This window comes from Coenobita brevimanus, chromosome 97, assembly GCF_032717465.1.
Source record: "Coenobita brevimanus isolate Jiangsu-jjx chromosome 97, ASM3271746v2, whole genome shotgun sequence".
In the NCBI taxonomy this organism is placed as follows: domain Eukaryota; kingdom Metazoa; phylum Arthropoda; class Malacostraca; order Decapoda; family Coenobitidae; genus Coenobita; species Coenobita brevimanus.
Genome location: NC_137050.1, coordinates 16,304,678 through 16,331,166, shown reverse-complemented (window position 1 = coordinate 16,331,166; position 26,489 = coordinate 16,304,678). Strand labels below are relative to the sequence as shown.

Below are 26,489 nucleotides of genomic sequence, written 5' to 3'. Positions count from 1 at the left end.
GCCTGCCTCATCTCCTCCCTCCTTCAAATTCGCTCAGATATACCTTTTTCACCACTCTACTGTTATCCAATCTCTCCACAGGACCATACCATCTCAGTACACTCACTTCAATTCTGATGTCCACCGACTTCCTCACGCCACATCTTTCACATATCACATTATTTCGTATCCTGTCCACCCTCTGTACTCCACATGCATTCCTCAGCAGTCCCATCGCCACTGCTCTTACTCTTGACTTTTCATTTTCATGCCAAACCATAGTCTCACATCCCTAAGTTAAAGTTGGCACTATACATACATGTATGTATGTATGTATATATATATATATATATATATATATATATATATATATATATACATACAGTAGAAGTCCAATTTTTCGGCATCTATGGGACCAGGCAAGTGCCGAAATATCAAAATTACCGAATTATCGAAAACCCTACCCACTCAGTACCTTATATGTTTCGGTGAACACTATCATCATTACTCATATCATTACAAATGTGTTTGGAGAGAGTACTGTATACTGTTTGATACTGTACAATACTGTAATGAATACAGTACTATACAGTGGAAGCTCGATTATCCAGCTTTCGGTATATCCAGGCCCTGACCCAATGGTTCAGTGGTATAGTAATTCATAGAATTATCCGTACGATAGCTCCGGTTTAAACAGGAAGCATCCAGTTTCTAGGGAGAGAGGCATGGATAAATCAGAGAGAGTCTTGCTCACCCTGCCCCCACCCACACCTCCTGCTCACAACTCGATCACAAGGGTGGTAGGATGGAGTTTGGTGAGGCAACTGTTACTCCTGACGTAGCCTAACCTTGCTTAACTACTTAATAATTTAACCTAACCTGACCTAGCCTGGGCTCCAGTTGGGAAATTGGGAAACTAAATCCACTTTTGTGTACGATGAGTTTCATCCATTATGCCCGAAGCAATCGTAGGTACGGCTTAAAGAACGTGATAAAAGAGAAAATCTTTCAGCAACAGAAGGTAATTTACTACCCTCAAAATAGAAAAACACAGAAAACAAACTGGAGGAATATGAAGTGAATTGGTGAGGTCTTTAGGCTGTATGCTTAGACGAAAAGTAATGGGTTTCCTAGTTTTAGGGAACGAAATGAAACAAGAATGTCTGCTAATCAGAAAAAAAAATACTCATCTCATGTGTTCTCGTAAGTTAGCATTGAGTTCTGCATTTTTCGTTAGGTATCGCGCCTCCCAACACATTTCGGACCAACAGAGCATTGTTATTTCTTCCTCTTACATTTACTGTTCACTCTTTTGTTCGTTCTTAAGTGTACTGTATGTGTGAAAGAGAGAATTAATACAAACAATAATGCATTCCATTAACCCCATCATAGCTGTCAGCCTCGAACAATGCTTTACTGTACCGGTGTCAGGGATGTTGGGTTAGGGAGAGCTATAAAAAACTGCGAACAATTATGGGAAGGGAACGAAGGTCACTGGTATGTTTTCACGACCCTCCTCTACCATCTCAAACAATCAGGCGGCCTGCCACTTCATCTCAGATGTTTTCGCCGATATGTTTAATTGCTAATGTAACATGCACCCTAATTATGAGTAAGTTTCTTCCAATATGCCGGAAACAAACGTAGGTAAGGCTTAAGGAACGTTATGATAATAAGAAAACAAACTAGAAAAATACAAAAACAAACTAGAGAATATGAATTGAATTGGTAAGGTTATTACGCTGTATGCTTGGACGAAAATATACGAGTTTCACAATTGTAGGGGACGAAATGGAACAATTATGTTTACTAATAAGAAAAAATACTTTCATCTCAAGTGTTCTTGTAAGGTGGCATTCAGTTCCACATTCATTGTTCGATGTCGCTTCCCAACACATTTCGGACCGACAGAGCATACAGTTATTTCTGCTCCTTACAGTTAAGTGTACATTTATTGCACATTCTTTTGTTCGTTCGTGTATGTGTGAAAGAGAGTATTGATACAAACAATAATGTATTCCATTAACCCCTTATGGCTGTTAGCCTTGAACAATGCTTTACTGTACCGGTGTCAGTAACGTTAAGTTAGGGAGAGCCATAAAAACTGCGAACAATTATGGGAAGGGAACCAAGGTCACTGGTATGTTTATACGACCCTACTCTACAATCCCAAACAGCTCGGCGGTCCTTTCATCCCAGATGTTTTCGCCGATATGTTTAAATGCTAAAGTAACATGCACCCTAACTTTATGTTTAAATTCTAATGTAACATGCCCCCTAATTTTCTTTCACAAATCATAACAAATCACAAGATGGGTTTAGGGAGGAGGGGAAAAAGCCAGGTGTACCAGACGAGTCTTTTCACATCTGTAAGAAAAAGAAACTGACTTTATAACTTTGAAAAAATGGTTTCAAGGTCTGCCACGGGAGTACACAAATTTCTGAACTCACGAACATTGAGTATTTGAGGGGGGTAAACATACGCTTTGCTGTAAGCAGTAAAAGCATCTTACCAAATCAGTTCATCCTGATAGTCTATTATATTTTTCTGATTATTTCTGGGTTGGTAAATAAACATTTCTTGTTAAATCTTTCCCCGCTGTTTTTATCTGTTCTGGTGTGACGACTCTTTGATTCGTTAACGTAATGGCAGAAGACACTGTTCTAATCTAAGTGTTTAAACCTGGCCTAACCTAGCTTAACTGCACTTAATAATGTAACCTAACCTAATCTTCAGTTGGGAAGTTGGGAAACGAAGTCCACATTTGAGTACGATGAGTTTCGTCCATTGTGCTGGAAACAATCGTAGGTACAGCTTTAGAACGTGACGATACTAACAGGGAGGAAATCTTTCAGTAAGAAAACGTGATTTACCGAACTGAATATAGTCTGAAAAATACTGAAACAAGCTGGAGAAATATACATTGAACTGGAAAGGTCTTTCTGGTACTTAAGTGTACATTTACCGGTAAATAAATCAGTCTAACAGTACAGTACTTGTGTTTCCGCCGGATTAATCGTGCTTTCGGATTAATCAGGCACCCCTTAACACCATATAGCCCGGATAATCGGGCTATCTCTGTACATGAATATGAAAAATAAAGAAATTAGTGAACATACTGTATATAAATGTAATGGTACAGTAGGCCTACAAGTTCACATGCACTTACCTAAACTTATAGTAGGTTCCTTATTTACATATGTACAATAGAAGGGGTTGATTGGAGTCTGCTACCGCTGGAAGAAGTCCCCAGCACACTCGAATAGTAATTTCAGAGGTATTTCAGTACGAAGTTCACAAAGCACACAGAAGAATCAAGAGAAGTCGGCAGCAGCACGACAACAACTCGGAAGAATGGCGAAACAGATTCTCTTTCCCATGCTAGACTCACTACATGTTTGTCCTTTCTTTATGCTATAGGAGAAAGAGCTAGCCTCTGAGCTTCATAGCAGTGGTAGACTCGTTCCATCACTTTCACTATCTCACTCACTAAGGCAGGTAAAGGCGTGTAGCTAGCTGGCGAGCCTCATGGAGAATTTCAAGACTGACAAAAAAAATCGGAGAATCTGCCGAATGATCGGAGATTTTCATAAATGGGACTATTTCTCAAAACTGCCGAAATGTCAGATTTGCCGGGGAATTGGATGCCGAAATATTGGACTTTTACTGTATATAGATATAGATATATATATAGATATATATATATACATATACAGAAGGCTCTCAATCTTCGATCGGTTTTAAGGACGGGGGGGGGGATCAAAACGCGACTTATCGAAGTGCGAATTGATAAACTTATGGAAAATAAATAAATGGGACCGGCATGTCGCCGACAAACCTACATCAACATTTACTTATACACTTATATCCACCCAAAATCATAACACAATCATATATTTGCTGATATTTAGTACATATTTACTTATTACTAGCAAGAAAAGCAAGAAATACAGGCTGCACTCACTTAAAATAGAAAGAAAGAAGTTTATGTGGTAGTGTTGGGTTCCAAGACAATTCACCGTCATGTCAATTCGCCGTCAAAACATGGACGATTCCCCGTCAGGACAATTCGCACCATGGACAATTCCCCGTCATTTTATAAATATGCTTATTATTAATTAATCAATACTTTAATAACTATACAGTATTTCAGGGGGGATCCATCAAAGTCTATGTTCAATAGTGTAGACTTTGGATATTATTTAATAGTTGCACCTTTAGTCAATAACTAACTTGTTTCTTCCTCGCTGTAGTCGCCTTTGAATTATATTCTAGTGTCACTAATAGCTGTCTTCATTAATGACAGCGAATTGTCTTGTTATTGCTGTGACGGCGAATTGTCCCGACCAGTTCCGAGGCGGTGGTTGAGTCACTGTTGCCAGCCACCACTGCCAGCCTCGCTGCCATCACTCGCGCTCGTCCCAACCCCGCTTGAATGAACACCTGCTTCCTTGTCCTTGTCCCAATCACTATGGCCACTGCTGTCGATGCTTTCACTGCCTCTGTCATCACAAAAAAGATTTCAAATGTTTGAATGAGGGCAAGCTTCACCAAGTGGCCAGTAGGAGGCATGACAGATGAACAGACAAGCATCAACTTGCGCTCACAACCCGGCCTGAATGATTGAAGTACGACTTTTGAAATCCAAGCACAAATTTTGGATGGGTGGGCAAGTCCGATCGAGGTACGAAATATCGAAGTAAGATTAATCAAATATCGAGAGCCTTCTGTGCTTCACAAATAGGTTAGGTATAGGTTGGAGGATCGGTACAGTCAGGGTCTGGGTGTGGTAGGGGAATAGTGTTCATTATACAAATGTTGCCACTACCCAGACATGCCTTTGGCTCGATTATGTCCGGATAAATAAGGGATATATCATTCATCATATATACAGTAATCACTCTAATATCCGGACGCCCAATAACCGAACATCCCCACTACCTGGACCTTATCGTCCTGGGATCCAACATTCCCAAAATATTCCAAAAACCCAATAAATGGGGGGGGGAAAAAAAAAAAATTGATTTTTTTGCCATCCGTAATTTGAACTTGCCGCGCGCGCCGTGGGAGAGCATTGTTTTGGTTCGTCATTCCTCTGACGTCCGATAGAGCGCCGCTGCATCCTCCCCACTTCCCGCCTGTCTCTCACTGCGACTGGACCTACGCTCTTCGCAATGGCTGCCCACGTGCTCGCTTTTGTGGTGGTGCCGTACTTGCTGCAAGGCCTCCTGCTGCTCTCGGCCCTCCTCTTAGTGTGTGTGATGATGGCCCCGCCACCTGAGAAACGGAAGAGAGTGGTGTTGACTCTGGAAAAGAAGAGGGAGATATTGGAGAAAGTTGATGCGGGTTGGTCTTCTTCACGCATTCTCCGCGAGTATAACCTGGCCCGGTCGACTTTGTTCGATATCAAACGTTCCCGAGACAAATTCATGCAGTACACGGCTGACTTCTCATCGAGAAGCAAACGCAATGTGGAAAGGAAGGTTATGTTTACCCCCAAGTTTGCAGAATGCGACCGATCCACGTTGATTTGGTACCGACAGCAACGTGCAGCTGGTGTGATGGTACGTGGAACGGAGCTGAAGGCTGCTGCTGAGAAGTTTGCAAGGCTTCACAACGCCCTAGACTTCAAGGCATCCGAGGGTTGGCTCTTCGCGTTCAAGTTGCGACATGGCCTTACTAACCGTAAAGCACATGGCGAAGCATTGGACGCTAACGAGGATGGAGCTGACGTGTTTCAGCACAAGGTGAAAGGCTTGATTGACAGGGAGGGCCTCACTCTCGGTCAAGTCTATAACGCAGACGAAACTGGCCTATTCTATCGCTCACTGCCAACGAACACTCTACCCGAGGAGACGGAGAAGCGTGTACCTGGCCGCAAGCTTTCTAAGGAACGGATAACTGCTTTGTGTTGTGCCAGTGCTAACGGCATGCACCGGCTTAAGCCCATTGTTGTTGGCCGTGCAAAGCAGCCTCGGTGCCTTCGTGCGGTGATGGATGTCCTTCCTGTCGCATGGTACCATTCTTTGAAAGCATGGTTCGCAGCTGTGATTTTCAAAGACTGGTTTCACCGTCACTTCGTCAAGGAGGTCATCCAGTACCAGACGAAGACACTGGGAATCCCTCGCGACCAGGTAAAGGCTCTCCTTCTGCTCGACAATGCACCTGCCCACCCCTGCGACAAGGACTTGGTTGCTGAGAATGGCCGTATTAGGTGCATGTTTCTGCCACCTAATACGACTGCTCTCATTCAACCCATGGACCAAGGAGCGATCGTGGCAACAAAGCGCCTGTACTGTCGGAAGTTCCTGGACGAGGTGATGGTTGTTCTCGAGGACGAGCGCAGGGAAGGACGTGACACTCGAGGCAAGAGGACTTTGGAAAACCTTCGCCGCTACAACATCAAGTGTGCGCTTTACAACTGGGCTAGTGCATGGAAGGAAGTCCCTGTGAAAACTCTTGAAAATGGTTGGTCTCGTCTGCTTCTCGGAATAGATGTGGAGTACGATTTTCTGGGCTTTGACGTGGATGACTTCCATGCATGGCTATGTACGCACGGCGACGTTGTTGATGTGGACGATGTACGTGAGTGGTTGGACAACGACGAGGGCGATCCTGGGTATCAGACGTTGCCTGATATTGAGATCGCGTCTTCGGTTGCTGGTGTCAGTCCCGAACTTGAAGATTCCAACGACGAAGGCGACGATGATGCGGACTCCTCTCAGCAGGACACTACTCCAGCCATCCCCAAGCTGAGCGCACTCCGGGAACATCTAGAGTTCGTCCTAGACTACCTGGAACACCCGGACTGCGACAGGGAGATCGGGCCCTTGGGACTCGTGGAGGAAGTGCGTGCTTTCCGGCAGCGCATCATCAATTGCCAGAATCGTCGGTCCTTGAGTCAGTCAACGACTGACAGTTTTTTCAGGCCCGTGACCCCCGCTGTGCCAAGCCCTGGCTCCACTCCGTTGCCTCCCCAAGACAGGCCCTCATGCTCCGAGCCACAGCCCAGCACATCAGCTACAGTGGAGTCACCGCTCGACGTGAGTTTGCGGCTTTCCTCAGAGTCTTCTGCAGTCGGTATGCCATCACCACGACCCAGCGATGCACCCCTTGGTCGCCTGCCAGTGATACCCTCGGACTCTGACAGAGAATAAACAGCAAGAACTTCTCCACTAGACCACATGGGAATTTTGAGTGTTGTGCAGTGAAAAAAACAGTGTTGTGTTAAGGTTTTCGAAATGAGAGAAAAGACTCAGTGGAAACAAAATTTAACGTAACTAACCTTCTTTGGTTTGGCTTTGGAAAATTAAAAAAAACTTGGGAAAAGTTAATGTGCAACACTAAATTATACTGGAACATTATTTGGACTAAACTGAACACTGTGAAGAGAACGGACTTCAGTGTGTTATTGATTAAGTTCAGCGCAAGACTTCAAGAAGAGTGTACTGCAAGTGCTTCAGGAAATCGTTCTTACTGTCGGAGTCCGAGAGGAGGCGGTTATTCATCGAGGTGGCCAGGGACTTGCTGTAAGTAGCCAGAATGTTTCATACTGTACTTTTTTCCATACTATACTTACCAGAATGTTTCATACTGTACTTTTTTCTATACTATACTTACCTCATGCATGTGCAGTAGGAATGTGTTTTTCAGAGTTAGGTTCAGTTAGAGTCCATAAGTACCAGAATGTTTATTAATGTATGAACATACTTCTAAACCCTCATTTTATGTTTCTTTTGCATTTATTTCAGTCATTATGTGCCTATTGATGTGATTTGGGTGTTAAATAAGTGCTATGCATGTCCAGAGGGAGTTGTATAGGTGTTTCTCTGAGTTAGGGTCCATAAGTACAAGTCCATAAGCTGAGGCCCAATATCCGGACGAAACCAATAACCGAACCTACCAATGGCTCTATTACTCCAGATATTGGAGTGATTACTGTATATATATATATATATATATACAGTGCTCGTCAGAAGTATTGAGCGCCCTGCGTCCCTCCTAAAAAAAAAACCTTTAAACATTGAAAAAACATATAAATAATGCATTTTATTTACCTTTAGTGCTTCATTGGGTATCCTTTACGCTTCTTCACGGATCTGAGACGTCTTGGAAGTGAAAGGGTGAGGTTCCTGAGGTGCTGGAGGGGTATTTTGTCCCAGGAGTCACGAATGGCGGCTTCCAGCTTAGGTAGAGAGCTCACGTCCTTCCCTTGGAGATTCTTCTTTACGAGGTACCAGAGGTTTTCAATCAGGTTGAGGTCTGGGCTACTTCCTGGCCAGTCTTTCATGAATGATACCTCGCAGTCATGAAGCCAATTGGTGACCGATTTGGCCTTATGAGCAGGTGCACCGTCCTGCTGAAACACTCGTGCACCTGTTAGCTCGAATGGCTCAGGTAAATGATCACACAGAAGTTCCAAGTAAACATCCTGATTAACTCTGCAGTTCTTGGGAAGCACAACAAGCTTCCCTAAACCTTTACCAGAAAAGCAACCCCATACCATGAGTGAATCAGGATGTTTAACTGTGCTTTCAACATACCGTTGGTCAAGTGGGTCACTACCTTTGCACCGCTACACACGTGCTCCTCTGTTACAGGTTACACTAAACATTGCCTCATCAGACCACAACACTGACAACCACTGCTCCTCACCCCAATTAAGGTACAGTAATCCCTGTAATATCCGGACGCCCAATTTCCGGACATCCCCAATAACCGGACATTTTTGTCCCCGGATCCAATATTCCCAAAATGGGCCAAAAACCGCAAAAAATTCGAAAAAATCTGACTTTTTTCCCACCCGTAATTTGAAACTGCCATGTGGTGCCGAACAGCTGTTACACCATGGTCCCTGCCCCCCTTCCTTCCTCCCCCCTCCCCTGTCAGGGTTGCCATTTGGTATTTTTCATTACCAAATGTGAGCCAATTTGGTAATGAAAACTTCATTTGGTAATGAATCAAAATAATACAATACCAAACGGATTTTTCACATGTATGAGGATACACAGGATGAAGACGGTGGATTGTTTGCTCTCTCTGACTAATTTGGTAGCCTATATAGCGTGATAATAATCAACATGCTGTTCACTGTAAGAAGAGTGATTACATTTCCACTTGTGTATATAATTAGTGAAGAATAGATGCTAGCTTTACAAATTTGGTAATGAAAGTTAAAAATGGTAATGAAATTGAGGAGTTTGGTAATGTGGCCGTTGCGATCTGGCAACTGTTACCCCGCCATCATCAACAGTCACAGCCTAACTCCGATCGAGAGCAGATGCTTATAGCAATGCAAGCCACAGGTGCTCGTTTCTTGTGAATAAACAGTGAATAAACTGCAATACCTTGCCACCAGAACACACGGGAATTTACAGTGTTGTGCAGTGTTAAGAAATTAGAATTTAGAGTGCGAAGGATTAACTGTGGACTGCAAACTGGCGGTTCAAACCAGTCCAGGAGCCAGAGACTTGTTGTAAGTACCCAGAATGTTTAATATTGTATAAACTCACCTGTAAAAATTTATTTTATGGTTCTTTTGCATTTATTTCAGTCTTTTATGTCCCTCATTGGTGTGATTTGGGTCTTAAATAGGTGCAATGCATGTCCAGAGGGAGTTGTAGAGGTGTTTTTCTGAGTTAGGGTCCATAAGTACAAGAGGAGGCTGGGGCCCAATATCCAGACAGGACCACCATCCGGACATGTCTTTGGCTCTATTACATCGGATATTGGAGGGATTACTGTAATTGTTAGCAAAGGCAAGCCTACGAAGTCGCTGGTTGCTAGAGAGAAGAGGCTTTCTCACAGGCCTGTGACTTGTGTAACCAAGTTCATGGACCCTTCGAGACAATGTGTGCACAGAAACCTCACCAAACACTTCTGGGTTGCTCTCCTTTATTTTCCTTGCACTCACACGAGGATTAGACTCCACTGCATGTTTTAAAACATTAACAGACCTTGGGGAAGTTTTCCTAGGCCTAACAGACCGCGGTTTCTTTGTGGGAACGTCACCACTGTTTTCCACTTGAAAACACGAGCACCACCTACACACTGTCAATCGAGCCACACCAACCAGTTCACTAATTTCCTTTGTTTGGTGGCCTGCCTCCTTTAGAGCAATGATCTGGGATATGATTTCACTCGACAGTTCACGGGTAGGTGCCATAACGAAGTGGCGAAAGCCAAAACACTGCGGGACACTTAGTAAAAAATGGCGCAAAAAGAGAGGGAGACACGGCGGAGTTCCTCTCTCTCAGGCATCCCGTAGGCAACTGAGGCGGGAATCAAACACCGTGTAGGAAGGCCTCAGGGTACCGTGATGTCATGCTAGCACCACAAACTTGTAGCTCAATTTTTACTACCAAAAACGGGTGATTCTTTTTTGGCCATAAGTATTGCACGCGCGGCCATAGGCGCTCAATACTTCTGACGAGCACTTTATATATATATATACACATATATATATATATATATATATATATATATATATACACACATATATATACTGTATACATATACAGTATATATACTGTATGTATATATGTATATATATATATATATATATATATATATATATATATATATGCAGTGGGCTCGCACAGTGTATGAAATCCTAGAGATGGTGGGAGGGTGGGGGTTGGGGGGTAGGGGGCTGTGGAAGGTATTGAGGGGACAGTGGGGGGAGTTGGGGGCAGTGGGGGTTTGAGGGTGGGGTGGTGGGGGTGAGGGTGGATGAAGGGTGGTGTGTGGGTGTGATGGTAGGGGGGTGGGGTGGGTGGGGGGCATACCCGCATATGAGGACACCCATCTTCTTGGCCCTAGTACCCTTGGACAGCATATGCGGACACCCATCTTTTAGGGGTTAACCCCTAAAGTACTAAGCTCATCGATCGAGCTTTTTGCACAATTTCTTAAAAGAAAGAGCAATGCCAACTGTGCAACATCCACAAAAAACTGGTGGCAGCTGACTCCAACCCAACTGTGATGTAGATGGCTTCTAACCAATCAGAACTAAGTGCTGGACACATCAGAGGGGGACCCAGGTCCATAACCAGGTGGTGGGGGGTGTACCCCCCACCTCCCTCTCGCCACGTCCCTCTACCCCACTACCTTGTTACTACCCTACCTCCCACTGTTCTTACCACCACCACCACCACCCCTCCCACACCCTCCTCATGCATCCCCCCCTCCCATGTGAATCCCCTCATGTCCCCCCCCCTGTCATCTGGGGGGAGGGTATTTCCCCCCTACCCTCCCTCCATATCCCTGTACTCCACTGGGGTCCTTCCTTTGTGTCTGGTGGTGGTCTCCTCCCATCCCTCCGTCCCAATACACCCTCTCCTAGCCACCACCCCCTCGCTTTATGACACTTTATGACGCGTGTTTTTGAATCATTACCTGTAATTAATTTGTGTCTTTGCATACAGATATGCACACCACAATTATTTTAGCTGTCTTTATTCGAAGCCCACTCGAAAAAGAAATTTTATTTTATGCCGATGCATGCAAGCATGTTGGAGCCTTCAAAAACAAAACAAAACAAAACAAAAACTACCTCTATCTGACAGCTTGGAGGGGAGGGGAGGGAAGGAGGGAGGGGAGGGAAGGCAAGGGGAGGGGAGGGAAGGCAAGGGGAGGGAGGGGAGAGGAGGGGAGGATAATTTTTACTATTCATCATATTTTTATCAGGGGGTTCATGACCATTTTTCCTAGCTAGATTTGACAGCTCGGCAGGGAGGGGAGGGGGGAGGGGAGGGGAGGGGAGGGATTGGAGGTATGGGGAGAGGAGGACAATTTTTACTATTTATCATATTTATTTGGAGGGTTTGTCACCATTTTATTTTTTCTACGCACATTACAGTGGTTTATAACATCTGTTCACACCAAAAAAATAAAATTGATTTTGGTGATTTTTGTACGTATTTTTGTGAAGAAAACAGGTGCGAGCGGAGTGTTTTCTTTCTCGCCGGGGCCATGACAGGTGACTATTATCAATTTTGACAGGCCACAGCTCGGTAACTATTGGGTCTAGGAGGATGGGGTTTGTATTTTCGTGTGTGTAAATTCTATCTATCTATCTATCTATCTATTGCCAGACGCCTCAATCCCGTTCGGGGTGGCCACAAACAAATTGCCTCCACGTCGCCCTATCCCCCGCCATTTCACTGCCCTGCTCCCAACTCACACCCCCCTCTCTCATATATCTCTCCACCCCATCACTCCATCTCATCCTCGGCCTCCCTCTCCCCCCCTCCACCTCACTCACATACACTCTCTTCGTCAGTCTTTCAAGCTCTATAAATCGGGCATAAAACTTCTAACCTCTGACACAGTCGAAAAATGGCCTGTTTTTGTGTCCTGGGGGGCAGTCGAGGCTGCAGAATTGCATAACCTAGGGGTTAATATTTTCCTAACCAGAGTACGCGAGTCACACCCACACGATGCGAGGCAGCAGGAAAAAACTGCCCAAAACTGGTGTTTTCCGGTGTGAACCCCGAGAGCAACACCTGCCTCTCCACTACATGCCATGCTCCGCCCACCTTGTGCCTAGGATTAGTCGAATCCTGTGTGCCCTGAATAGGTTCAAGGAGGAATTCAAAAGCATGGAACTGTGTCAGCAATGAATGGAAGAGGATTCACAAACGCCAAGTTGTTATACTAAAAATATGCTCATAACAAGATATGGAATGAAACGGACAAACAAGAAGAGGTGAAGGAAATTGTCAAAAATGTATGCAGCAGCCAGGAGGAGATGGAGGATCCTCCCCTCACCACCTCCCCTGACTTGCCTGCCACAGTCCCCTCCACCTCCACTGCCCCACCTGACTCACCAGCTGCCTCCCCCTCCACAGCCCCACCTGACTCACCTGCTCCACCTGGCATACCTGCAGCCCTGACCTTAATTACTGTTGTTGTATTCTGGAAGAAATATAACATTCGACAGGCCATAAATTTCTTCGTCAAAGCCTGAAATAATACGACACTGGCAACTGTTACACAAGCGTGGTCGGCACTCATGCCACAACTCAAGTCTGTTGAGATGGAGAGAGAGCAGCCACCACAATAAATGACTAATGATTGGACTTGTAAATCAGATTTCAAGAAAATGCAAGAACCAGTATCATGATTGAGTGAATGCCCGCCATCAGTCACTCATCACTCCCTTTCTTTCACAATGCCGGCAATTACAGGCACAGAATGAAGGACAGAAAGAACTCAAAGAACAACTGCAAGCACAGAGTGAACATCTAGAGGCACAACATGAAGAACAAAAACAACGATATGAACAAGTTCAAGGGGCATTACAGGAGCAAGAGAGAGAATTATAACTGAGGATGTACGGACAGCTGGATGCTTTCATGGGGGAAATGAAGGAAGAACAGGAACAATTGGAGGAGGAGGTATACTCTGAGCTATGGCAGCAGAGGTATGAGGTAAGCAATAATGTGACTGAGTGCAAACAGCAGGTAGACGACCAGTTGAAGACAATCAGTGAGGAAATAATGACGGAGTGCACACAGCATGTGGACAACTGGCTGAAGATTAGTAAGGGAACAGTGATGGAGTGCAGACAGCATGTAGATAACCAGCTGAAGCATGTAGTTGACCATGTGAAGATAATCAGTGAGAATATTGAGGCTGCAGAGGAATACTGCACAGCTGAGCCTCAGGTTAGTGTACAGGAAGCATATGAAAGGAGTGGACATAGGTGGATCTAGATAGTCAGGGGCGGGAGACAGGGGTGCCATAGATGGCTATTCTGGGGGAGGCCAAGCAAGAAAAGGGCACCCACTAGTATCCAGCTTATTTAAATTTTCTTCACTTATTATGTATATGTCTAATTCGTATGAATAACCTTTGGAAGGTTAAGCTAGTCATACAGTGAACGTTCCACACACACACACACACAAACACATGTATTAAAAGATACTTTTTGTATGTGGCACCCATATGTCTGGGTGAGGGTGAGGTGTCCGACGCTTCTTCTTGCCTATGGCCATACGAGTTGAAAAGAACAAGAGACGCAGCAAACAACAGGAAGGAATTACAGTGGGGTGCCAACATACCTCCTGGGGGGAGGCCATGGCCCCAATGACCCCCCCCTAAATCCACCAATGGGAATGGACAGTGTATGGTGAATCTTGATGGATCCCAGGCATCTAAAGGTAGCATAACAGGATTGAATAATCAGAATGCAAAGTTTTAAGTCCTGACCTTAATTATGATGCCCCAGCTTTTTGGCCCCAAACTAGTAAAGTACACAGCTATAATGGGGGTCCAATTAAAAAGAAACCTCAGGAATTCAATGGCAGAGTATCTTGGGAAGCTTACTGTGCACAGTCTGAGTTCCCTGAGGATCAGAATGGTTGAGATGATAGGCAGAGTGCAGCGCAGCTTGCTATTAGCCGTAAGGGTGCCGCAATGGAAATTCTGGGTCAGATGTCAGTGATGGAAAGGAACAGTTATCAGTCCCTAGTAGAAGTGCTGGAGTGCAGATATAGGACCATGTACCTGACTGATGTTTACAGAACAAGATCCCGAAGCCATGTTCGGGCTCGAGGAGAATCCCTACAGCAGCTTGCTCATGACCAGTTCATCGGTGCTCTTGATAGTGCAGAGTTGAAAGTGCAAGTGAAGCCAGCACAACCAAGAAGCATGCAAGAAGCACTAGCCAGGGCTCTAGAATTCAAGCCCTATGTCAGGTCGTACATCCACCTTTCAGGCCAGTCGTAGTGCAGGATTCCAGGCAAGAAAGGTGCTGGTACGGGAAGTGCAAAATTTTGAAGGAGGGTGTTGGTACAGGTCTCCCTCGCTATCCGATTGGATTACGTTCCTGAATAGGGAATCATAAATCGAGCAATCATATACTGAACTTAAGGTTTAATGGGAAAAATAGGGATGCGTTCCTAGACTCATATTTATGTGCCCTTAAACTATACTGTACCACATATTTTATAAATAAAAGATGTTTTATGTGCTGTACTTACGTGTCACACCAACTCATCCCGGCATCGTGAACACTCGTTCCTCACTCCCTCTTCACCCAAAACACTAAACGACTGACGGAAGGTTTGACAAGGGAGGCGATAGATAAAAGATGTTTTAGGTGCTCTACTTTAATGATAATAATGGCAAAGCAATGAAAAACACACATCCAACTTAGAATTTGATACATTTTCTTAAACACTGACTTATAAAACTTCCGTGTCACACAAACTCGTCCCGGCACCGTAAACCCTCACTCCTCACTCCCTCTTCACTCAAAACACTTAATAATCGATAGAAGGTTTGACAAGGGAGGATAGGCTTGATGGTGAAAGTGGTCGTCTTAGCCATAAGAGTGGAGCTCGTTTCACCAGCCTTCTTAACGTTGGCAGCATTCTTAATCACTGTTGATACCGCAGACTGGGCCAAACCAAGGGCGTGAGCAATGGAGTTTACCCCTTCGCCACCCTCATGACGCTTAATGATGCTGAGCTTGGACTCCAAATTTAAGCTCTTTCTGGCTCTCTTAGGCTTGAGATCAGAGGCACTAGAGTTTGCAGGCCGCTTGGAAGACATCAAGGAACTTGTACTTCAGGTTAGGTGAGAAATAATAGTGAAAATCACGTCGCTAATGCACAGGAATACAAAGATAGTGAATCAAACGAGAGCACGAGAAAAACTAGGCTGACCCAGGGTTGCCAGATTTTTGTGACCAAGAGTAGCGGTAACAGGCCTCAAAAGTAGTGAATTTCGGTACTGTATAAAGTAGCCCAACATAATTATGTACAGTATATATACATACATATCTATCAATATATCTATCTACAGTATACTTATCTATCAATACTGTATATCTACCTACAGTATCCCTCTCTCTCTCTCTCTCTCTCAAAGAGTATATACATACAGATGAAAATAATTTACCTGTGCACAACTTACCAGTTGAATGCTGCTCTGTTAATGCTCCTGTAAGGTTGTTCGAAGTGATGTAAGCTTAAAGTTAATTAACAAAGAACTCCTTACTTACTGCATTAACTAAATTTACTTCTCTTTTCTTTAAATTATGTCATTTCCTTTACATTCACAAAACTAAGCTGTTTTCTTCTTCACAAAACATAACTCTTACTGTTGGACTTAAGTCATTTTTTCAACTTAACGAAAGTACTTTAGGAACTAAAGGAAAGTGTTTTCTTGCACCTCATTATAATTACATATTTAAATAATTATTCAGTAAGTCTCCACGACCATGTCTTCGCAGCTGAAGATTATCAAGGTCTGCTTCTGCATCCACGAGTCGTGGATGAAGAAAACACGACTGACTGGGGTGGTAATCTCACACGTTCAGTTTGAATTAAATAGCCAATCAGGGATTAATGCAAGAGTGCGAGAAATTTAAAGAAGGATGATATGATAAATTATAATTCACTATCTTTTTGTGTCTTCAAAAGGTAATTATATTAGGCTATAGTGTATTTTATATGATACATAATCACTAATCAACCTTTGACTTTCATCTCATTAGTAGCCCAGGTTAGCCCAACTTACTTTTAAAGTAGCCCAAAAAGTTGCAAGTAGCTAAATTCAAAATTTAGTAGTGCAGGGCTTCCAAAAGTAGCCCAATTCGCTACTTGTAGCCCAAGCTGGCTTTGATGGGTGACCGCACCATCATCCTTGGCACAGCAATCGCAAATCCAAACAAATGCCTATCGACTTGCGCTGGACCGACTGCGCTCATGCGATCATAAGTGTGAGCCACAGAAATCGTATATAGAGCCAAGGGTACTAAAGAAGATCGATCATATACGTGAAATATTGTATAGAGTGCATCGGATACCGAGGGATTACTATACTGAGAAAAGCCAGGACATAGGAAAGTGGACTGCAACAAATGGAAGAGAAAACAGAAGATCAGAGGAGGTTGCTGGTTCTGCAGGAAGCCAGGACATAAGAAGGTGGACTGTCACAAATGGAGGAAGGAGCACGAACGGAACAGAGAAAGGAAACCCATGATTGCAACAAACGGGTGTTGGACATGTGGTGAGGTGGGACACTTTAGCTATAAGTGTCCAAATGAAATGAATGAGGGTAAATTAGAGATTTCACCAGATCCTGTTTCAGAAATCTGCCACTAGGTTCGCTTCCGTCGCCCAGCTCTGATGCGGGGTAAGCACTGGAAAAGTAGCCAGTGCTTAATTTCTTTTAAATTTTGACACAAAGTAAAACATCTCAAAACATATTCTACTCATCAAATTACCCAGATGGCATGATATGCTACAAAGAAATTACAATATGGGAGCCCTTTGATTATATACAGTATAATGTATTATACGTGTCATTTTGTAAACTCCGCTTTCGTTAGTTTACTCATCTCTGTAAGCATAACATAGAGACAAAACCTAGGCAATTTTACTAGAACCATCCATAAAGCAAGATAACAGTGATTAAAATATTTGTCATTCGTTAGTATCCACAAAAGAAAATAAATGTGTAGCCGCATATTTGGCATCACCTTTCGATATGCCGCCCTGCCTGACGTATGACTTTTCCTAACAATACGGACCTGTTGGACATCTTGGTCATATTAGTAACCAAAGTCTAACACATATAATTCTTTTAAATGTTCCCCTGGCTCCACTGCACAGTTTAGTAAGTTTAAACTTCAACTCCTCGTACTCTACTATGATTATAGTGTCACACCGCACTGCCGTTTGTTTGGATTAACATGGCTGACTCATCAACTAAGCAATCATTCAGCACATTATTTTCAGAGGAACTGCTTACTACTTTAAAGCATGTTAAAACACACACATCAGAAGTCCTGAAGGTAATCTCCTTTTACTAACTTCACACGATTTATTCAAATATATGTAAATAGACAGCACACTATTTTAGTCCCCAAGCTAAGATTCTCTGAAAGCCTGGTTATTCTTTCTTTAGATATATATATATATATATATATGCGCTTGATTGAATAGGAAAAAATATTCCTATAAATAGCAGTATCATCATAAACTTAGTATTAGGTACAATTTCACAGGTCTTTAACACCGCGCAAAAATATTTAATCGAGGCTGGGTGATGCTAGACCACCTGGCGGCAGACCGCTGAAACAGGTTTGGTGAAGCCTCTAATTAGTGAAGGCTGGTGACAACAGGCAACAACCAGACAGTTTTTCCCAGGAAGCCCCACCATTGAGGAAATGCAGGAGAACCTTGATGAATAGTGTGCAAAAAGACGAAAGAACAGACGGCAAGCAGTGTAGTAGGAATGGGAATCTTAGCAAGAAATGCTGCCACACTGTACTGACAGGGCCAGTGTCAGATGAAGAAGACCTGAAGAGGATGCAGATGCTTGAATGGCTGCAGCAGAGAACAATGCGGCCATCTTGGGAAGAAGTTTCCAGATTAAGCCCTGCGACCAAGACCTGCTGCGGTCAGTGGGACCTTCTTTGTTTGAACAACGGGCTACTGGAGCATCAGTGGGAGACACCCGATGGCCTTAGCAAGTATTGGCAACTGGTGGTTCCAAAAAAAGATGAGGTCCGAGATCTTGGATGAGTCTCATAACCAGATCACTAGTGGGCACCTGGGAGCAAAGAAAACCCTAAGCTGGCTGCGACAGAGGTTCTACTGGATTGGCATGCATCAGGATGTTGAAGAGTGGTGTCGGGCCTGTGATGTATGCTGTGCCAAGAAGGGACCAAAGATGCATGGTCGTGTCCCTCTTCAGATGTACCAAGTGGGTGCACCGATGGAAAGAGTCGCGGTGGACATTGCTGGACCTCTGCCACTCACTGAAAGAGGAAAGAGGTATATATGTGTCGCCATGGACTACTTCACAAAGTGGCCAGAAGCCTATGCTATCCCCGATCAAGAGGCCGCGACTCTTGCTCGGGTGTTGGTTGACCGGTTTTTCTGTTATTTTGGGATGCCACAAGAGTTACATTCAAACCAGGGTAGAAACTCTGAGTCTGCTGTCTTCCAAGAGTGCTGCCACAGTCAGATGGGATGGTGGAGAAATTCAACTGGACCCCTGGACAAGAACTGGCCAAGTACTGCACAGAGGGACAAACAGAATGGGATCAGAAATAACCTGCACAACTGATGGCATATCTGTCTGCATCCCATGAGTCTACCAGCGACACCCATGCAAAACTGATGTTGGGCTGAAGGTTATGCTTACCTGTTGACTTGTTAAGGGGAAGACCACCTGATGAAGAGCTGCCTAAAGACACCACTGGCTATGCAAAGCACCTTCAGGAAAGGCCAGCTGAGGTACGTCATCAAGTGCGACGAGCCCTTAAGTTTTCAGAAGTGATGAAGTGCAAATATAATACCAAGGCAAGTGAGGTGAGCTTCAAGGATGGTGACCAAGTTTGGTTATACAATCCTCAGCGAAAGAAACGAGAGTCACTGAAGCTGCAGAGCCCATGGGATGGGCCTTACACTGTGTCGGACCGCCTATCAGACGTATCGGATTTGGGGAGGCAGGAAGTCTCACCCAAAGGTGGTACATGTGAACCATCAGTGGCAGTACCATGGGCCAGGACAGTACAGCTGGGACGTCTCCGAGAAATCGTGTTCACCCACAGCCGAGGATGTTGAGGAGGACCAAGGAGCTGAAATGCAAGAAGATGGCAACAGTTTCCCAAGAGAAGATGTGAATCAAGAAGAGGACCAAGACCTTCCTGGAGGGATGGACTGTATGGAAGAGCAAGGATGTCATCGGAAAGTTTAAGGATAATTTTGTGTATAGTTAGATGTTTCATTAGCATTAAGGTTTATGTTTGTAAATACTGTGTAGTTTTGTCGGGATGACAAAGAACTAGGGAAGAGATAGTGTTAAGAAAGGGGATTTGCAAGTTAGGTAGTCTGGAGGTTTCTCGATGTTCTTGGTATTTTATCATTATGAGTTGGAGCTGCCAGTTAGCCTGCTGTTGTGAGCGTAGTTATTTCGTAAGTTATACATTAATTTTTCTGCTCTTTTTCTTTATGTTTTATGGGACTGCTTGTTAAATTATGTAACTTAAGTTTGTATGGTAAATAGTTTAGAGTGATATGTAATGTAAGAAAACACTGGCATGTTTTGATGTCTCCTAGTTGGTAACTGTTAGCTGTTCCCCCATCGAGTTTGTGCTAGAAGTTTCTCAAGTAATGTAAGGCTATATAAGGATGGGGAAGAGTCTACAGCAAGTTCAATTAGTTTTCAGTTCAGTTTGAGTGTAGTTCAGCGTCAGTGCAGTGCTTGTGGAAATAGTGAAGTGTTGTTACCAAGCACTGTCAGTGCAATGCAGTTTGTATATTTTTGGTATTTGTTGGCAAACAGTGAAGTACTGTTGTCAAGCATTATGTGTAATTGCAGTTAGCAAAGTCTGTAAAACTCCAGTGCTTGTGAAAACAGTGAAATTGGAAAGCATTACGTGTAGTTATTTGGAAAATAAAGACAGTGAACTTAAGAAGCCAGTGTTTATCTTCACCTCAGCTGATCTTGTGTGCTGTACACTGAGAGGATGACCATAGGAAGAACAACTCACTGAGAAACATTCTTCCTATACCGAGCTACTGCTGTTGAAGCCTGTGGCAGTGTGGGATGGGGACGCAACAATACTGAGAGCAAGAAGCACGTTGAGAAAATAGTGAAGAGGAAAAAGGAGGAGATAACTAGTGAAGAGGAAAAAGGAGGAGATAACTAGTGAAGAGGAAAAAGGAGGAGATAACTAGAAGAGGAAAAAGAAGGAGATAAATGATGATCTATGAAGGAAAATGAATGCATATTACTCTGAAAATATGAGGTATTTCTGGAAAGCGGTGCAGAAATGTAGAAGTTACAGTGGAAAGAAATGTGAAAGTGTGAAGGATGTACTTGGTACATTATTAACCCATAGGGATGAAGTAAGGACCAGAGGGAAAAAATACTTTGAAAGGCTAATGAATGGGAAGGAGAGAGCAAGGCAACTGTTGAAATGAAGGAACTGTTGAAGAGAAGGAATGCAGTGCCAGGAAACGTGACACTTGCAGAAGTGAAGAATGCTGTGATGAGGCTGAAAACTGGAAAAGGAGCTGGGATTAATGAGGTATATACAGAGATGATTAAGTGTAATCGGCAGAGTGGAATGAAGTGCTTCCTGGAGATATGTATGAAGGCATGGATGAGTGAAACTGTGCCAGTAGAGTGGAAAAAGGATGTGACTGTACCCCTGTACAAAAATAAAGGTGAGTGAAGTGAGTGCAAGAATTATCATGGCATAAGTCTACTGAGTGTTGTAGGGAAGATATAAGGAAGAATTAATAAGGAGAAAGTACGAGAGCTATCAGAAGTCGTATGAGTAATGAAGAGGGTGGCTTTAGGAATGGCAGAGGATGTGTGGATCAAATACCTGCAGTGAAACAGACAGTGGATGAGGTGTGTGAGAAGGATAATACGGTCTTTATGGCATTTTTGCATCTTGAAAAAACATGACAAAGTAGACATAGAAGGATTGTGGAAGGTTTTGCACATGTACAGTGTAGATGGTAAGTTGCTAGGTGCCGTTAAGAGGTAGGGAGGCATGTGTAAGGGTAAATGGGTATCTAAGTGAATGGTTCACAATCAGTGTGGGCGTGCGACAAGGTTGTGTGATGTCCCCATGGTTGTTCAATATGTACATGGATGGGGTGATGAAAGAAGTAAAAACACGAGTAATGGAGAGAGGGATGGCGATGGTAATGAATGGTGATGGATGGAATATCTCAAATTTGTTGTATGCTGATGGTGCAGTGCTACTTGCAAATACCAGACAAGAGCTTGGTAGGTATCTCTCAGCATCGTGCTTTGAGGGTAAATGTAGAAAAGAGTGAAGTGATCGTTACTGAGAGAGAGATTCCCAGTGAGATGTTACAGTGAATGGAGAGAGACTGGAATTGGTGTGAGAGTTCAAGTACCTAGGTACAGTGATAAAAATAAAAGAGAGTAAAATGTGCAAAAGAAGTGGAAGATAGGGTGAAACCAGGATGGAAAGTAGCTGGTGCAATGAAGACCTTGATAAGAAGCAGAGGCTTGAGTGTTGAAGCTGCACGAGGTTTACATGGAGTGTTAGTGAGAACTTTAACACACGGATGTGAGACTATTGCGTGGCATGAAAATGAAAAGTCAAGAGTGTGAGCAATGGAGATGGGAGTGCTGAGGAATGTATGTGGAGTACAGAGAGTGGATAGGATATGGAAGAATGTGATACGTGAAAGATGCGGAGTGAGGAAATCTGTGGACACCAGAATCAAAGAGTGTTTATATGAGATGGTTTAGTCATGTGGGAAGAACAATGACAACAGAGTGGTGAAAAAGGTATATCTGAGCAAATTCGAAGGAGAGAAGAGGCGAGGTAGGCCAAGAAGACGGTGGAGGGATATGGAGGATGAGTGTGTGAGGAAGAGCTATGTGAGTCAGCGAAGCGAGGAGAATGACAAGAAACCGAGCTGGATGGATGAATTTTGTGTGGAGCAGCGCATAACCAGGGAACTGGCACACCTTTTTAACATGACGGTGTTTGGATTGGCTCTATCAGACAGATATATGTGAAGCTAAGGAATGTGGTGATATTTTTATTGGTCTATCTGATGGAACCTGGATTTTAAGGGCTTGAATAATGGATGAATGGAAACATGGCCCATTGCACTGAGAAAACACTGACTGTCTGGACATTGCTAATCCTCATCCTCCCCTGGGGTGGGAAAGGAGGTCCAGATGATGATGATGATGATGATGACCTTCCCTACAACACTAAATGGACTTATGCCATGAAAATTCTTGCACTCACTTTGTTCACCTTTATTTTTGTACAGGGGTGCAATCACAGCCTTTTTCCGCTCTACTGGCACAGTTTCACTCATCCATGCCTTCTTACTTATCTCCAACAAACACTTCATTCCACTCTCTCCACTACACTTATTCACCTCTACATACACCTGATGAACACCAGCTGCTTTCTCATTTTTCACCCATTTCATAGTGTTCTTCATTTCTGCGACTGTCACGTTTCCTGGCACTGCATTCCTACCCTGCACACTCCCTAAACCAATCATGTTTAAAGCTGCTCTGCTCTCTCCATTCCCACTCATCAGACTTTCAAAATATTCTCTCCATCTGGTCCTTCCTTCATCCCCATGGGTTAATAATCTCCCACTTACATTCTTCACACTTTTACATTTCTTTCCACCGTCACTGCTACATTTCTGCACATCGGTTCAGAATAACTTCCTATTTTCAGAGTAATTTGCACTCATTTTTCTTCCTAGATCATCATTTATATACCTTCATTTTCCTTTTCACAAGTCTCTTTACGTGCTTCTTGCTCTCAATATATTCAGCTCTTATTTCAACTGAACCCCTGTCCTGTATCCACTCTAGCCATGTCATCCTCTTTTCCTCCACTGCTCTCTTAACCTCTTCATCCCACCATGCCGTACCTTTCTTCTCTGCTGTTACTCTTGCCACACCACACACCGCTTTAGCATTCCTAACTATGCAATCCATATATGCATCCCACAACTAGTCCAGATCCATTTCATTCCAATTCACTGATTCCAACTCCTCTCCAATTTTGGCCCTGTATTCATCTGCCATTTCATTAATCCTCAGCTTTCAGTCTCTCTCCCTGACAACTCCTCTCCCTCTTGGTCCAGCTCACTCCTATCTGCTTGATCTTGCATACCACAATCATATGATCCGACAAACCTCCACATCGTCCTCTTACTGCCACCGTATCAGCAACTCTTCCCAGTATCGATTTCTCTATGAGCAATCAAGCAGGATCCTTTCAAAACAATCTCCATTCCTTCTGTACCATGTATATTTATGTGTATCTTGTTTATAGTTTATCAAATTATTTCATTGTTGATGATTACTGAACAGACAAATTTTGCTTTAACAGATTCTAAAACACAGTAATTTTCAGTACTAACATGAAAATAAAACAATTCATAATTACAACACTGTCTTCCCACAGCAAACAAAGCGCTTGTGTGGTTGCCATAGCAACCCCCCACACCTCGCCATATGTCACGATGGTGCAGCAGTCCACCACAATAAACTGGATGGTATAGTGTATAAGCTTTTCATTCCATTATTAACCCCTTAACCATGGGGCACCACTTTCGTGACGCTCGGGAGCAAGAGATCATACCGCGGGGCGTCACTTTTGTGATTCTGTGTTATTTTGAATTTGCCCGAGCTTTCAAGTGGTGGCTTGTATCATCTATTAGTACTACCAGTGTCCAGCTATACTCAGTTCTGCTAATGTCACCTGTACTCCCATCCACTGTTGACAATTCAGCCATTTTTCTCCTGTCCTTGACTCTCCCCCTCCTTACCTCCCCTCCCGCCTGACCAGCTGCGCTGCACTACATAAATGCTGGACAGATTTTTCCACTCATTTTATCCACTGAAATGAGCCCTTTGCCCTATTCTTATACAAAATAATATATAAAAGAAAGAGAAAAGGTAACTGATACTGCCATACATCTGGAATGGGCTAATTATCACCTGGCAACACCTCATGTGCACTCATTCGCTAATTTTCCTTGTTTATTTCCCCTTGAAATATGCCGTATGACCTGTTTTCATAATTGAAATACATATAAGAAAGGAAGGGAGAAGCCTAAGTGATATTTACATTCACCTGGAACTACCTAATTTATTATGTATTGGCTAGATTTCCTGCCAATCATTTCATAGCGTATATATTAGCAGCTGTCACCACCCTGTTACTGACAGCCCTTCACTGCCCCTAGGCAACAATATTCAGTTTACTGTCGTCTTTCAAGGTGAAACCACGTCGGATTTGCGCCTGTCCAATTCCACCACTTTTTAGCCCAATGCTAGTTGGAGAAGAACAAGGGGGATTTAGGAAGGGAAAAGGGTGTGTAGATCAGATATTTGTTCTAAGATGTTTAGTGGAGAAGTATCTAGAGAAGGGAAGGAAAGTGTACGCTGCCTTCATGGACTTGGAGAAAGCTTATGACAGAATAGATAGGAAAGGTATGTGGAAGGTATTAAGAATATATGGAGTGGAGGGGAAATTGTTGAGTGATGAAGAGTATGTACGAGGGAGCTAGGGTTACGGTGCGAGTGGATGGTGAGCTGAGTGAGTTCTTTGATCTCAATGTGGGACTGAAACAGGGGTGTGTAATGTCTCCATGGCTGTTTAATATATATATGGATGGGGTTGTAAAGGAGGTACAAGGTAGGGCAGTGGATGTGGGGGTGGCCCTAATGAATGAGGGTGAGATTTGGAAGCTTCCGGTGTTGCTGTTTGCTGATGATACAGTATTGTTGAGTGAAGATGATTGGGAGTTGCAAGGTTTGGTGAATGAATTTGGGACAGTGTGTAGGAGGAGGAAGCTGAAAGTTAATGTAAACAAAAGTAAAGTTATGGTGTTTGAGAGGAATGAAGTCACAGAGTGTGCAGTGAGGTTGGATGGTGAGGATATGGAGAATGTGAGTGCATTCAAGTACTTGGGTAGTGTGATGAGTAAGGACGGAACTTTGGGGGATGAAGTACGTGAAAGGGTACAGCAGGGAAGGAAGGTTGTTGGCACACTGAAAGCAGTGATGAGAAATAGGGAGGTGAGTATGGAAGTTAAGAAGTCACTGCATGATGGTATTGTGATCCCTACCCTGACGTATGGAAGCGAGGCGTGGACCTTGCAAGAGGGGAACAAGTCAATAGTGAGAGCAGTGGAAATGAGTTACTTGGGAGGAGCATGTGGAGTGACGTGGAGGGACAGGTTGACGAATGAAGAAGTGAAGGAACGTTGTGGGGTGGATGTGGATGTGGTTGAAAAGATTAGGAGAAATACACTGAGGTGGTTTGGACATGTGGAGAGGATGGAGAATGAAAGACTGACTAAGAGGGTGTATGTAGGTGAGGTGGAGGGAGGGAGAGGGAGGGGTAGACCAAGGATGAGGTGGAGGGATGGAGTTGAGAGGTATATGAGGGAGGGGAGGGTGAGTTGGGGGGAGGGGAGTCAAATGGTGGGTGACAGAGTGACTTGGAGGCGTTTTGTCTGCGGCCACCCTTTGCGGGATTAGGGCGTCGGGCTATAGATAGATAGATAGAAATGGCCCTCTGACCTTTACCCCTACTAAATCTCATGTGGAAAGGGGTAAAGGGCTAAGTGACTGCTGTGGAACATGAACTGGTTAATTTATCAATGAAAATGACGGACAGTAACTACGATCTTTCTGGTGACTCTAAAACAGTGCAAGTGGAAATGTAAATAATGTGTAAATAATGTGTAAACAGCAAGTGAAAGCAATGAATGTGAATATAAGTGAACAGTGGAAAATAGATTTGTAAGTTACTGCAAGTGACAGAGAATAACAGCGTAAATAAAATAAAATGTAAATAATGTAAATAAAATAGAGAATGTAAATAGAAATGTAAATGAGTAGTAATATAAGAATACGAGTATATATACTAGGAGTAATGAAAGTGAAAGTTTCACTCTAGCATGTATGAATACTATGAGTTATGAAAGTGAAAGTGACA

At 43.6% G+C, this 26,489-nt stretch overlaps 1 protein-coding gene across 3 annotated transcripts in view; it reads right to left on the bottom strand.

Moving 5' to 3' along the window:
* LOC145413726 (uncharacterized) overlaps nt 1-26,489 on the bottom strand; it is a 206,220-nt gene that overhangs the window by 141,884 nt on the left and 37,847 nt on the right. The gene's annotated exons all lie outside the window — the stretch shown is intronic.